Here is a 16,486-nt window from a genome sequence, read left to right as displayed (position 1 = left end):
GTGGGCTCTATAGCAAGTGACTCCAGTAAGTCCAGGTATGTGGTATGCTTTTTCTGTTTTATGGTGGGGGACCTATAGCTAGCTGTGATGCGGTGGGGGGGTTGCCTATAGTTAATTGGATATGCAGTAGCTCAAGAGAGTCATACTGCTTGACCTGTCTTGAGGTGTACTTATCCTTAATGAAGACAGATACACCTCCTCCTTTGGTTCTTTCACACTCAGTTTATGGTCTAAACATATGGAAGAAATTGTAGACCTGCATGGCTCGGGTGCTTTCTGTGCTTTTGAACCATGTCTCAGTGACTGCACAGACATCAGCATCTTCAAAAGTCAGGAGTGCTTCCATGGAGTACAGTTTCTTGTTTAAACTCCTAGCATTAGGCAGCAGCACCTTGAGTTTATCTAGAGAGGATTTTTGTCATGTTGGGAGGTTGGTTATTTTGGCACTTCCTAAAAAAGGTACAATATGTGTGGCTAATGTGTTTGTCAGTATCCAAAAGCATAGAGGAGACAGGTGCAGACCATCTCTGGCAAAGCAGCGTGGTCTGTCAACCATGTCTTCCCAGGCCTGACAGATACTGGATCCCCTTGGACTGACACCAGAAGCTAAGCCAATTGTTAAAGCCAATCATTTTTTGTTTCCATTGTGGCATTATGCTTGGAGAAGGTAAAATGCTGCTTAAGGCTAAGCTTATACTTCCCTGTGACACATAAAAGCTCAGTCATGTCTCTCTTCATATAGACCAGTGAGGTACATTTCAAGTCATTCACCCCCACATGGACTATGATGGAGTCTTACTGGTACTTGTGGCTGAGTGACTTGAGTGCTTGAGTGACTTGACAGATCTTGGCAAATGAACTCAGCTTTCCATAAACCCTCCTTATCCAGCCTGGTGAGGGGAACATCCATGTGTCTCACAATGGAGTCACCTATGACCAGTACATTAGGTTTTATGGTATTACACCTTCTGGGTTTATTTGTTGAGACACTGGTGTGTGTGTGTTATGTGTTGTGGTTGTTTTTTGCATTGTTATGTGTGTAAGCGGTTTCCGTTTTGGAGGCCTCTGATCTTTTGGTAAGTTACAAGTGAGTACCTCCACATATATGGGTTTATGTGTCATGCCCTTACTTAGTGTGGAAAGTGTTTGTGTGCTGACAAGCTGTTTGGCATTTGACTTTTCCTTATGTGAGAGACTTGCCTCCAATTTCATAGTGTAACTACATCTCTCACATAAAGTATTTGTTTGTTTCAAGAGTAAAGATTTGCATTCAAAAAGGTGAATGAAGAGAATGTAATTTTATCTCTGGTAGTTGTTTCATTTGCTTCACTGTTATTCATGACCACTGTACTAGATCAGTCTTGTCTTTGATTATTTTCTCAGAAATAAATGCACTGTTTTCTTTGAATTACATAGGTATTCAGTTATGTCAGAAATGTGCGGTTTAAAATTAGTGGCAGAGATGATGTGTTCTTTGATGCTAATGGCAACCCACCAGCTCAGTATGACATTTTAAACTGCCGAACAACCCAAGATGGGACTGCCAGATACAGGACTATCGGACGTTATGATTCATTAGCCTCATCAGGCCAAAATTTGATCGTTAATGAGTCTGACATTGCCTGGAGCTAGGGGAATGTGAAGGTCAATGACATGATTGCTAAATTGCCTCAAGATGCTCTTGTCTATCAGGCTGGTCAGAGAGATGATGGGAAACTGCCCACCAATGATAGCAGGCTCTTATTGCATGTTTTATTAGGGAAGGGAATGTGTTAATTTGATAGGACTGTGCTGGTAGCATCGAGACTACAATTGAATTCCACTCTCCTACATTCTTCGATATTTATGCCTGACTGTCACAGGTCATCTGTTACACAATTCATCCATCTCTTTGCTGTATACTCTCATTTCCTCTTGTCTTCTTCCTGTCCGTCCCAAATCTTCTTCACCTCCTTGTCTCCTGTGTTTCTGCACATGTGCCCAAACCACCTTAATCTGTTCTCTTTGACTTCCTCTACAATTGGAGCTACTTTCGCTTCTGCTCTGATGTCCTCATTTCTTCATCTGTCCCACAGTTTGCATCTTACTGCACCTCTCAGGTACTTCATTTCCATCACCTCTGATTTCCTCAAAAGATCAGCCCTCACTGCCCAGGTTTCTATACCATAAAGAAGTACTGGTTGCACAACTGTTTTGTACACCTTACTTTTCATCTTCTTTGGCATTCTTCTGTCATACACTATACCTGAAACTGTATGCCAGTTGGCTGCAGCCCTTCTAATTCTAGCTTTGACCTCGTCATTCAGACTTCTCTTCTTTTCAACCCAACCTCCCAGGTACTTGAAGCTCTGAACCTGTTTCACTGTCTTCCCTTCTATCTCAATTCCTAGCTTCTTCTGTTGTCTTGCATTTGCTTCCATAACAGCTGTCTTATCTGTACTCAGTTTCATCCCATATGCCTTCAGTTTTGCATTCCATTCCCCTATCCTTTGCTGAATTCTTGCTCAGAGTCTGCCTGTAATACCATATTGTCTGCATGCAGCAACTTTTTTGATCTGTTCTCTCTGACCTGTTTGCTAATTATTCCATCACCAGTGTCAACAAAAGAACTGAGTCCTGATGCACACCCACTCCCACTGGGAACCCCTCTGAGAGCACAAACACTATTTATACTTGAGTCATTGGGTCCTTTGCACATAGTCTGCACTAATTCTACCAATGTTTCTGGGACTTTGCACCAGCACAGAACTGCCCAAAGCAACTTTCTTGGGATCTTGTCATATGCTTTCACCATGTCTAGAAATGCCCAACTGATTTTTCCTCATTTCTAGCTTCTTCTCAACTATCTGTCTTATTGCAAACATTGGGTTAGTTGTGCTGCATCCTGATCTGAATCAGAGCTACTCATCTCTCATCCTACTTTCTACTACTTTGTGTATTCATTATCAATTACCCTCTCCAGAACTTTCATGCAATACGACAGGAGTTTTTATATCTCTTTACTGCCAACAGGTGTGGATGTCCCCTTTGTTCTTGTACACTGGCACTAGTGAGCTTATTTTCTGTTCATCTCAGATATGCCTTTCTCTCCATGCTTCCATGAGTACCCTTAGAAGCCATTTCTTCCCTGTCTAACCTAACATCTTGATCATATCTGCTGTGACCTCAACTGAGTCGAGTGCTTTCCCTGACTTCATTTTCCTTAGTGTTGTTCTTACTTATTCTAGTCTGGGCTCTTCTTCATCTTTCATGTTAGGCTGTATCTGGGGCAGTACAGCTTCTGTGTGGTTTTCTTCATTCAGAAGCTGCTAGACATATTCCTTCCATCTGCCTTGGATTTCTGTGGACTGGTGAGCAGATTGTTGCTGGCAGCCCTTATGAAGGGTGTCTGACTATCTCCTTTATCGTTCGGTCTTTGCTTTTCAACCTAAGAGTTTATTTGTGTCATCTATGGAGTCACTTTCCAGAAGGTGGTAGAGGGCCTCTGACACCTTGTTCTTTGCTATTGCAACTCTTCACTTAGCCTCTTTGTTAGCCACAGGTATTCCATCTTAGCCTGGTCTGTCTTTTCTATCTCCCACTTTTTCCTACACTCCTTTCTTTTAATGACTTCCTGGACTTCTGTGTTGCACCATCAGCTTTCCTTATGTACTTTGCTTCCATAACTGGCTCAGCCACATACCTGTTCCACAGTCCTCACACATGCTGTTTTGAAGCACTGCCATTCTTCTTATTCAACTCCACCAATTAGCATTCTTCCTGAGGTACTAGAGTCCTGAGTATTTTTGTGAACTTTTGCGCTTTTTTTCCAGTCAGTTTCCACTTCTTCAGCCAAGTCTCTTGTTGACCTTAGAGCCATCTCTGACAACTGCTTGCAGCTAATTGTGGCATACAGTGGTTTATGCTATGGGCCAATTGTTTCCCTAGTGATGACTTTGCGTTTACTAATTCTATCTCAATGTCTTTTCCTTATTAGAAGGAAATCAATCTGAGTTCCACGTTGCCTACTCTTGTATGAGATCTTGTTACTCTCTCTTGTTGAGCTACGTGTTGGCTACCATCAAGCCATTTGCCAGACAGAAGTCTAAAATGGCTCCTCTTCCTTTATCCCTGTTGCCCAACTCATGTAGACCTAGGCAGTCCTCATATCCTTTTCTGTCTGTCCTGACATGTGCATTTAGGTCACCCACTATTAGTACCAGTTCATGATGTCCTGCTTTTTCTAGTAGGTCCTGCAGCTGCTGCCTGAATGTCCTCTTTTTGTCACTATTACAGCCCTGTGGTAGGGCATATGCTGAAGAGTGTCCTATCCATTCCTTGCCATGAGTCTATCACTAATTCTGATGGCATCCTTCACTCTCTTCTGAAGCCTCTTCAGTGTTTCAGGTATTATTTTTTAACATTTCAGTGGCTCAGTATTTGGAAGATTGGCATTTCTTGGCATTTCATAGTAGAACCACACAAAATTCTTCTTTTTCAGAAAGCAAGTTCCCCTGTGTCCCCCAATATCAGGGCAAACTTCCAACACCCCCAGTCTTTAAAGATACCGACTTTGAAGTTGTGCTGGTTGAGAGAATAAGAAAAGGTTGAAAAGAAACACAAAACTCATTTTCTTTCTTCTTTGATTATAACACAGCATTTAATGACTGGCCAACTCAGTGCTAATGTTCCCTTAACTCAACATGCAGTAAAAATAACCTTGGTACTGACTGTCTCAGTGTTGTTGCAGGACTCGACAAACATTTGCTTTTCTCTGAGATTTTCTTTGACTATCTTTTAAAAAAACAATATATTGACATGTTGTGTGAATAAGAAGTGCACTGCAGTGCTGTCTTTCAGTTTTCTTTGTTGCTGTGTGTATCTGGAGGTGCTATCTATAAGTATAGAGTATGGAAGCCAAGCACCCTTCACATGAGGTGCAAGGGGTGTTTTTGACTCATTTAACATTTGTAAGTTATGCTTTTTTTTTTTTTTTACATTGAGAAGTGAAGTTTGTAGTGTAAGTTGACTATAACATAAGGAAAAATGATTTCCTTAGGTAAAGTTGACTATTTGTTTTCTAATTACATTTTATCTGTAGACAATCTCACCTTTTGCCAAGGTGAAAGGCATTGGAACAATTCAATTAAATGCTATATTTGCATTATAGTTTGCTGTAGCTTAATTTTTTAGTAAATAGCATAGAAATGTCAAGCTTTATACAATGTTTGGTTATTCACCTGCTCCTCTTCATCAATTTGATTTTGTTTTGAAAGAATATGTTTGAGACAACTCTCCATCTATATAAATTATGCATCTCTGAAATTATTGCCACGTTTGTACAATTCTGCTCATACCTAAATCTCATTGTGCTAACAAAATCGGATCTTAACGATCTCAGAGACAGGTCTACAATTTCTTCCTTGATTCTATCTCCACTGGTAAATGTTTCCTTTGTAAGGTATAATATTCCTTGTCTGAGAGCTCTGCCTAACATAATGTGCATAATACCTGAGAAATTGTGTTTCTGTGAAATCACATCTTTTATTCTAAAGCCGGCAACCAGCAGTTTATTCTCACAGATACCTATAAAACAATGCATTTCTACTATTTCCCCTGGTTCTGGGAGTTCAGATATTACATCGGTTTGAACTGTATGCCACTCCACAGTTCAGTGATGTACCAGAAGTAATGCCTCCACCCCCACCCCATTCTCCAAGGTAGGATCACGATCCACTTGCAGAAGCCCTTAACACAATTTAGCAGGCTTGATGGTAAAGATTTGCATTCAAAAAGGTGAATGAAGAGAATGTAATTTTATCTCTGGTAGTTGTTTCGTTTGCTTCACTGTTATTCATGACCACTGTACTAGATCAGTCTTGTCTTTGATTATTTTCTCAGAAATAAATGCACTGTTTTCTTTGAATTACATAGGTATTCAGTTATGTCAGAAATGTGCGGTTTAAAATTAGTGGCACAGATGATGTGTTCTTTGATGTTAATGGCAACCCACCAGCTCAGTATGACATTTTAAACTGCCGAACAACCCAAGATGGGACTGCCAGATACAAAACTATTGGACGTTATGATTCATTAGCCTCATCAGGCCAAAATTTGATCGTTAATGAGTCTGACATTGCCTGGAGTGAGGGGAATGTGAAGGTCAGTATCACGATAACAGTGGGTTTGCTCTCCGTAGAACAAAATATCTCTTACCAGGACAACAAAAATCTTGGTGCATTTTGAATACCCCTGTGCAAATGATTCCATCTGAAAGATATCTTTAACAAGAACAGTTCACAGAACATGCCAGACCATTCCCACAATCTAAAAATATTTTACAGGCAAACTGCTACCAAATTAGTTTGTACTGCAGGAACTTGTTATAAACGAAAAACTGGCTTATGAAATAGTACAGTTGTATATGTATATAGTATATTTGTATAAACAGTATGTATGTTTGGATCTAGGACTGTTGAACGAAAGTTTAACATTCCAAATCCACTATCACAGAACACACTTTAACGAAAGCACTTTCACAGAATAAGCGCTTTCACTAAAGTGAGTTAAAAAAATTAAAAAAAAATAAATCTACTTTTACACAGGGGGCAAGCCTCCCTGCACCCCTCATGTGGGAGGCTGTGCCCCCACACACCCCCAATTTAATATTCTCACTCCGAGATCGCACTACAGTGGGGAAAAAGGAATTTTCCCTTAACCACACTGTAGTACAACTGGCACGACAGGCATACTTAAAAATGTTGCTTCGGTGAAAAGCATTTTTGTGTAAGTATGCCCGCCCATTCACGATTCAGTAAAAAGTGCGTTCATGCAAGAGTCCTAGACCCGTATGTTTATATATATATATATATATATATATATATATATATATATATATATATACAGATATATATATATATATATATATATATATATATATATATATGGGTCCCCTACACATGGTTGAAATTTCATAAAGCCGAAGACCATATGGCCGAGACCATATGATCGAATTTTCAAATATCGACCATGCGGAACGGGCATCTCTGTACAGTCTGGAATGGAAATATTTCCATCTTCCATACTGTAGTGCAATCTCTGAGTTGGTATAGACAAAATTTAGGGGGGTGGGCAGGGGGGGCTGAAGTGTGAATGAATTCTGAGTAATTAAGAAACCAAATTTTTGATATTGGACAGATATAGGTTACCTTCAAGGATAAGGCAAAAAGGTGCAATTTGCATCTAACTTTGACTGGCTTAAGTTTGTAAAAAGTAAAATGGCACCAGGACAAACTCAGAGACATAGGTCGGACATGGGAAAGACCAAAGGGAATTGTTCAACAGCACTAGTCCTTGATATAACAGCAGTTGCTACAGTTACAGATTCAGTAGTGTTTAATTTAACAGGCAGAGTGATTTTGATAGAATCATGAAGTGTTCTTAACAAAGGTTTTACTTTTATCCCAGCAGAGTGTGCAAATTTACCCAGTGTTTTGCTTGACCTGTGCCTGTTTCTATGAAAGTGCAATTTGGAAATTTTTTTAAATGACATAGCGGAGGATCCTACAAAAACAAACAATACCCTTAATAATTTGACCCTGAGGAGAAAAAGTGCATTCAACCCTCCCCTAAATAACACACTTCAGATTTTTATGTGAACGGGACCTGAGAGGTTTACTACAAAGTAATAAGAATGAAAAGTGGTTTAACCTCACACCTAAAGAACACATAGCTCTTTGAGAGCTAGAAAGGGACACAACTTTTCATATTATGAGGACTGATAAGGGTACTGGTATTGTTCTAATGGAGCAGACACACTACATAAACAAGATAGAAGCGGATCTGGTGAATAATTACTACTATAAGGTTGTGGACCTTAAAACTGTTTTGCTTAATTTTGCAAACATTGACAAGCTACTTAAAACACTGGAAAAAGCAATTTAATTTTGTTTGAAGAATTTCATGACATGCATGTACCTTTCCCTAGTCTGGGGAAATATTTTGGAATCCCTAAAATGCATAAGGATGCCTACGATCCACCTTTTAGATACATAGTGTCTAATAAAAGAACTAAGACTGAAAAAAAATCTCAGAATTTATTGATCCACAGTTAAACCCAATAGTCCAGTCCACACTATTTTTTAAAAGACTCTTGGGCATTTTTAAACAATCTGTTTCTTCATCAACCATCTACATCGGATCGGATGCTTGTAACACTGAATATTGAATCCCTTCACATGAACATTCTGCATACTGAAGAACTACAATACCTACATTAATTTTTACATAACCAGTCTGTGTTTTCTGATGACAAGATTGACACTATATGCACCCTTATTTCCATGGTATTACAGGGAAACTTTTTCCACCTCAATAGTGTCATTATCAGAAAATTAAGGGAGTAGCGATGGGCTCTAAAATGGCCCCTGCATATGCCTGGGAAACAAGCACACTCATCCACCTGCCTGATTTTCAATATACCAGATTATACAGACATTTTATTGACTATGTTTTTGTGTGGCAGAGTTCTGAGCAGGATCGCGACTCTTTTATACACTCACTTTCTAACAGCATTCTATTTCTTAATTTTAAGGTCTCAGGCTGTGGCTCTACAGTACAATTTAAATTACTCTTGACACTGCTTCGCTTTGTTGGGATTCCACTATTTTTCATAAGCCTACTTACAGCATCCTTTTTTCATGAAGAAGAATATTGCTCACGGACAGCTCTAGCTTTACTAGAAAGGCTCACCCCAGACTCTGCTACACTTTGCTGTGAGGGAAAGGTTACTTTACTATTTATTTGTTGTATTTTGTATTACTTTATTGCCTTTTTCTATTTTGAATACTGTGATTTGTTTTCTTTACCTTGTGTTTTACTTGTATTCTGCTTTTAACTGCATATTAAAACTTGAAAAGAGATCACAGCTCTATCTCTTGTGAGTCAGGCAGAAATCAGAACAGATCAATTAAGGACTTGCACATATGATAGAACAGGTTAGTTAAGGTTAATCATCTGCGAACTGAGGGGTGGAGCTAGGAACTAAACCTTCTATTTAAGGGGTAAAATAAAATATTTCAGAGCTTTACTAGAAAAGCTCACTCAGACTCTGCTACACTTTGCTGTGAGGGAAAGGTCAGTTTGCTTTTTATTTGTTATATTTTGTATTACTTTATTTCCTTTTTCTATTTTGAATACTGTGATTTGTTTTCTTTGCCTTGTGTTTTACTTGTATTCTGCTTTTAACTGCATATTAAAACTTGAAAAGAGACCACAGCTCTGTCTCTTGTGAGTCAGGCAGAATTTTTACCCAGCCTCCCACCCAGTTACTGTTGTGTTCTTAAACACCACAGTCTTTCTAGTTGCCTGCCCCTTATGTTAATTTGACCATATATCTCATTTCCTCTCTGCTTTTACTGACTTGTGTGAGTAAGCACAAAATTATCATTTTGTGAAATCACTCCCCTTCAACTATTTAAATTTATTGGCCATCCTACTGTATTCCATAGTACCAGAATACAAAAGTGACCACCATCTTTCAATCTATCTTGCTGTTTTAAAAATAGTGACTCTCCACTAAAACTTATCTTTTTAGACAGGTAAAATGTAAGTTACCTACTTTCTCATCTAACTCCTCTAGTGCACACTGCAGTGCTTAGGATAAACCATTTTTTTTCATCTTACCTTTAAGCATCCCTGTGAATAGCACTTGCTCTAAAACCTGCTGGAAAGCACTAGGAAGCCTTAAACTGATACAAGCACTCAACTCTCCTTGTTAATAAGGAGAAATTAATCGTATGCACTAAACAGCCAATAACTGCAAAGTACCTTGCTAAGGTAAGGGAAAACAGCTCTTGTGTATTACAAAAAAAGCACCAAACCAGGCATGTCCAAGAGTAAGCTTCCGGTGATTTCTCCTGTCGATCTGGTGAATCTGGGCATACTGGGGCAATGCAGCAATTGCCTCGTGTACACAGACAAACCTCTCCTCCTACCACGCAATACTACAATCTGCGAGAGATGCACTTACATAGCCAAACTGGAAGCAAAGCTCTCTCCACCCAAGATTGTGCTAGATAGTCAAGAGGAGAATGTTAACACCCACACTGCACCTCAAGCAACACATAGCCCTTCTAAACCCACACCAACAACACTCTCACATAGGAACGCTAAACCCTCATATGCGGAGGCCCTTAACAGTAAACTGCTCAAGCAACAAGGACCTCCAAAGCTGAAATGCAAACAAACACCAATCACAACCAAAGTGTCACATTGATCACAACACCAGTGGGTGCCACCAATCAACAGCCCCTAAGGCAAGACAACGTACCAAACACTTTAGTCATAGGTGACTCTATAGTCAGGCACACTGATGTCCCACTCACCAGGCTGAACAAGGAGAAAATTATAGTCAGCTGCCTGTCGGGTGCCAGGATCTGCCAGATAATGGATGCACTCAAGTCACTCCACAGCAAGTACAAATATGACTCTGTCATTGTCTATGCTGGCATGAATGACTTGAGATTTACCTCCCTGGACTACATGAAAAGAGACATGGAAGAGCTCTCAGATCATGTGGCCCAGGCAGGTATGACCCTAGCTCTGAGAAGCATCCTGCCTTCGCCCAGAATGATACCACAGTATAAGGACAAATTGATTGACTTCGACAATTGGCTAAGCTTCTGTTGTCATTGAAAGGGGATCCAGTATCTGTCTGCCTAGGACGACATGATCGACAGATGATGATGCTTTGCCAGAGATGGTCTGCACCTGTCACCCCTGGGATTCAGGTTACTGGCTAAGGTTCTTGCCACCCCTATAGTGCCTTTTTTAGGCAAAGTTCAAAGGACAAAACCACCACCATAATAGGTACAAGCATGCAAAATCTGAAGGTAATGCTATTCAATGCTAGAAGTCTAAACTTCAAAATGCACTCTCTCGAGGCACTCCTAAAAATGCAGAACATCGATATCTGTGCAGTAACTGAGACCTGGTTGAAGGATCCAGAGAGCACCCCTGCAATACCAGGCTACAACTCTTAACACACTTTTTGGCCACCAAACCAGGACCAAAACACTAAAGGTGGAGGAGTGTCCATAGTCACCAAGGATATTCACACCACCAGGCTATTTGCCCAACACAATACGTCTGAAATTCTCCAGGTGCAACTAACACTAGGTAAGACTGCAATCCAAATTGTAGCTTGCTACAGATCCTCCACCATGCCCCAAGATTTTCACTACACATTTCTAAACATACTGGAAAATATTAAGTTACAACCAAACATCCTAATACTGGGTGATTTCAACTACCCTGCCATTAACTGTGAAAACTACTCGTGTACCAACACCTTTGCCCATTTGGTTCTTGGAATTCATAAATTCCAATGCCTTGGATCAACTAATCCATAGTCCTACCAGGGGCTACAATATCCTAGACCTGGTCATTCCCAACATGGGAAATCAATGCTCAACACCTATGGTCAACCCCTCGTTGGTCAGGTCTGACCATAAGCTAATCACCCATGACATCCCCATCACTCCCCCACCCCCCAGTAAGGAAACCTCCATACAAAACCTCTCCAAAGAGAACTGCATGGTCCTCAAGTCAGAAGTGACAAACTTAATGACACCCATGCAGACAGGAACTGAAATTTTGATTGCTGAATCCTACACTAAGGCACTGTGCGAGCACATCCACTCATGCATGAATTGTGCCATCCCAAACAGAACCAAGATGCACTCCTCCAAAAAAAGGAAGCCAATCTGGTTGCCCACTGCCATAAACAAAGTTTACAAGAAAAGGAAGAAACTGTTGCAGAAAAGAAGAAAATCCCAGGATGCAAAAAACTCCATTACCAGCCTCAGTAAGAAGCTGAGATCCCTCATAAAATCTTCCAAAGCTAGTTACAAAAAATAAAATTGCCAAAGATTCCAAAGACAGCCACAAGGCATTCTATAACTATGTCAAGAATATGAATGGCAATGCTCAGATCTGCTTTCAGCTACAACAGAATTTCATTAAATATACTGATCCCAAGGATATTGCCAATATCCTGGCAGATCGTTTCAGTGCCAATTTCACCCCCTCTCACCCCCTAAAGGGCCCATCTGAATACCAAACGATTGCCATATTCCGGTAATAACGGCCACACAGGTAAAAACTGCACTCTCCAAAGCTAAGAATACAGCATCCATGGGACCAGACATCATCCTGGGTTGTGTACTATATGAACTAGAAAATGAACTGGCATCTCACCTAAGTGTCATGTTTAATCATAGCCTCACCTCAGGCTTCATGTCCACTGAGTGGTACACAGCTACATTTATCCCACTCCACATGGGGGGATCCACCTTGGATCCTGGGAACTACTGCCTCATCAGTCTGATGAGCCTGATCTGCAAGGCCATGGATCATATAAATAAAGACATTGGCAACCTTCAAACACTGGACCCCACTCAGTTGGGTTTGTGAAGAGTCAATCTTGTCTCCTGAACCTGATTAACTTCTTTGAATCAGTTGTCAGAGCTGTGGACAAGGGTAAGGCAATCCACACAGCCTATCTGGACCTCACCAAGGCCTTCAACACCATACCCCACTCTGGAATCATAGATAAACTTACTAAGCTGGGCATTAATCCCTAGGTCACTCAATGGTTTGCCAACTGGCTTACTGACAGAACCCACACTGTAAAAGTAGCCGACTCTAAATCCAGCTCCAGACAAGTGACAACTGGAGTATCTCAGGGTTCAGTCCTGGGACCGGTCTTGTTTGGCATCTACTTCTCTGAAGTACAAGCCAACACTAAGGGACTCTGGCAAACAAAGTTCGCAGATGACTGCAAACTGGAAGTCATTATTGAATTCCCAAATGATGTGGATATTCTACAAAAGGGCCTTACAGAAACAGATGCTTGGTGCCAGAGCCATGGGATTCAAGCTCAATGCCAAGAAATGGGGTCTATATTAGAACATCAAAGTTTCAGAACTTTGAATGTTCTAATATTGATCCCTAATAAGCAAAAGCTGAAAATAGCAAAGTTTCAGAAAACCGAATTCTTTCTTAGGGAAAGAATTTGGTTGTCCGTTCCTGTCGCTTTGCTATTTTCAGCACTGTGGTGGAAAGTTATGGGTGGGGTTCAGGTAAGTGTGCAATTGTGTGGACGTGAGGGTTAGGGCAGGTTAGGTGAGTTAGGGTTAGGGCACGGTTCAGGTAAGTGTGCGAATGTGTGGACGTGAGGGTTAGGGCGGGGTAGGTGAATTAGTGGTAGGGCGCGGATGAGGTGTGTGTGCGATAGTGCCGGACTTTAGGGTTAGGGTTTGGGTTAAGGTAAGTGGGTAGATAGTGGTGTATATACAGTTTAGTGTAGGGTTAGATGTAAGATTTTAGGTGTATGTGTGTGGATTGCTGTTTGTTTGGTGTGCTTGTGTTTTGTGTATGTGTTTTGGAACGCAAATTTTTTCCCTAGGAAAAAATTTGCTGTTCTGAATTTTCGATGTTATCAGTTTTCGGTTACTAGGGGTCGATATTAGAACATTCGAATTTCTGAAACTTCGATGTTCTAATATAGACCCAAGAAGTGTATAGTTATCCCCTTTGGGAAAAAACATGTACCCATGAATTACCACATAGGTGGCAGTACACTAAACACCAAACGTGTGATAAGAGACTTAGGGACACAGGTGGACAGTGGTCTCACCTTCGATAACCACATCATCACAACAGTCAGGAAATCCTTCTATGTGGCACACCTCATCACTAAGGGATTTTCATCCAGAAAAAAGGAGGTCATTGTCCCACTGTACTCATCCCTCATTAGAACTATTATAAAATACAACACCTCATTTGGTATGTACCTCTCAAGACATCTGCAACAACTGGAAAGGCCGCAGAAATACCTCACTAAAAGAATCACAGGCCTAAAGCAGATGCCCTATGCTGACCATCTAAAAAAACTCCAGCTATACTCTGTCACATATCGTCTCCTCAGAGGTGATCTCTACTTAATATACAAGGCCAAGTCAAACCCAGAGCTGTTGGACATGCTACACTTAAAGAAATTCCAATCCCTCAGAGCCACATGCTCCAGGGATCTAAACCTTGTCATCACAATGAACAAAACATGCTGGAGGGATAGGTTCCTGACCCAGGGACTCCCCAGACTCTGGAATAGACTGGCCATACATGTCAAGCAGAGCACCTCTTTGGCCTTCTTCAAAAGGAACCTTGATGACTGGATAGGAGATAGGAAATTCACCATGAGGATCATGTCAGTTGCCCTGCTAGACAGGGGTCTAGGGAAGTAGATATTGTGGGAAGAAATAGCCAGGGAATTGTTATGGCTAGGCTTGTATAGGCCCTAGGGCCGATAGCCTAGTACCAACCTATGAGCCTATGAACCTATTAGGTATTCCCATATTATCAGCAATTATAACAAATTTCTTAGAGAATGCTGCTTTTTGAGCACCTTATACGTACACAGACATTACCCCAAGAGTCTGATTGATGAAATTCTCAGCGAAGTTTGTGAAACAAGGAATTCTAAATTCCAGCCAATACTTAAACACGGATTTCAGGAGAGGTCCAACCAAGCCACTGCCCTGGACTGAACCCCTCACTCCTCTAATCAGAGTTCTTGCTTGAACCAGACCCTTAGTTTCCCTCTCCCAATCTGTTTGGATCTCAAACCTATATGTGAAATTATCACCAGGAATGGGGACATTTTAAGGAGTAACAAAGGCATTGTTTCATTTTGGGGGATGCACCGGCTTTTCGCACAAAAGGACTAAGTCCTTACGACTTTCATTTGAACACTGATGTTCTGTTCCTACTGGATCGAGTCATCAGTGCTGACAAAACACCAGGCATGTTAACCTGCAGCTCATGTATAGCATGCCATTACAGTTACACAGGCTCAGAATTAGTTTTTCACTACTGCGACCTTAAAGTTGTTTTCCCCAGATAGTTTGATTTCAGTACTGCTAATATGATGTATGTAGGGGTTTGTGACACTTGCAATGGTTTTTACATAGGAAAAACTTATCAGAAACATTTGAGTAGAATTAAGGAGCATTGTGCGGCTATACAAAAAAAGGACTTGAAGAATGCATTAGGGAAACACAGTTTGTACTGCACAGGGTTTCTCCAGTTTAAGTTTCTAGTGTTAGAGCAGGTGGATGTTTTTTATGGAGACACTGATACTCTTATTGAAGTACGGGAACTGAAATGGCAGTTACTTTTAAATGCAGAGTCTTTCCCAGGTTAATGAAACACATAACCTCGGAGATGCATTCCTACCTTTAATCTCTGCTTTTTAGAGTTTCTGTGTGTTATTTTGAATTTGTTTTAACCACCTTTTGATTTGCTTCGATGTTTTATTACCTTAGATAAACTTAATTTACCTGTAGCAACGTGTTTTCTTTTGTTGCAACAGTTTTTTTTCTATTTTTTTTTTTTTTTTTTTTGCTTTTTTGTTCCAAAACAATATTTATTGAGACCTACACTGCTGTTTTTCTCACTATTTGTTTTTCTGAAGAAGTTCTTGGTACGAATAAAGAATGAAAGTGCTCTACACAAGTTCTGCTTTATTTATTTTGCCTGGTCTAAAAAGTTTTTATTGCATTTAGTTCTTTTTTTGGATTTGTTCTTTAGTTTTCTGAAAGATTGTTGGGGAATGCAAAATACCTAATGTTGTTTCTCTTATAGTTTATGGTGGGCTGATTTTGATCATTTCAAACTTAATTTTGGAAGTTATAAAGAAATGTTTACAGCACAAGTTCCCATATAATTTATACATTAATAGTGTCTTTTAAGGTGTTTTTCCCCTTAAAGGAGCTTTTCGGCTATGGGGATGCAACTATTTACCTTTGTTCAGTAGTAATGAATATTCTGCAATGATTACCTCAGTTGTTGAACTATGTTAGGGTGAAATTGTTAGAGATAGAACCAGAAAAAGGTAACAATTTTCATGAAATCAGCACAATCTCAAGTTAGCGTTTAGCCACTTTCCTTAATAAATGACTTCTTGAACTGGACCTATTCTGAGGGCTGTTGCTTCATTTACACTTATGTTTTATATAGTTAAGATCATTACATTTACGGTTTACAGTAGAAAATAATACAGTAAACTCTCAGTTAACTGTAACTCAAGCAACTGGCAAAAAAATATCAAAGAAATACAATAGTATTTCAATACAATTCAATACAACAGTACAATATTTATGTGTTGCACTTTCTGTCCCCCCCCCTGAGAGTTTTAGAGTTTTAAAAAGGAAGATAGGAATAAATTCCCTCACTCCCCAACCTGAGAACAAGTGAAACCAAACAAATAGTATAGGGTACAGTATTAGTCAGGCTTATTTTTATAGTAAACAAAGTACAAGCACCAAATTCCCAGCGCACAGTACCTCAATTAGGGCTGCAAGATGTATATATAATTGTAGTCAGACACAAGGAATATTCCAAATAGCAGCACTTTAATCCAACACAGCAGCAACAGTACGTAGGA

The sequence above is a fragment of the Protopterus annectens genome, chromosome 3.part1 (assembly GCF_019279795.1).
Source record: "Protopterus annectens isolate FY-2018-M chromosome 3.part1, PAN1.0, whole genome shotgun sequence".
Classification (NCBI taxonomy): domain Eukaryota; kingdom Metazoa; phylum Chordata; order Ceratodontiformes; family Protopteridae; genus Protopterus; species Protopterus annectens.
This window is presented reverse-complemented; position numbering follows the sequence as displayed.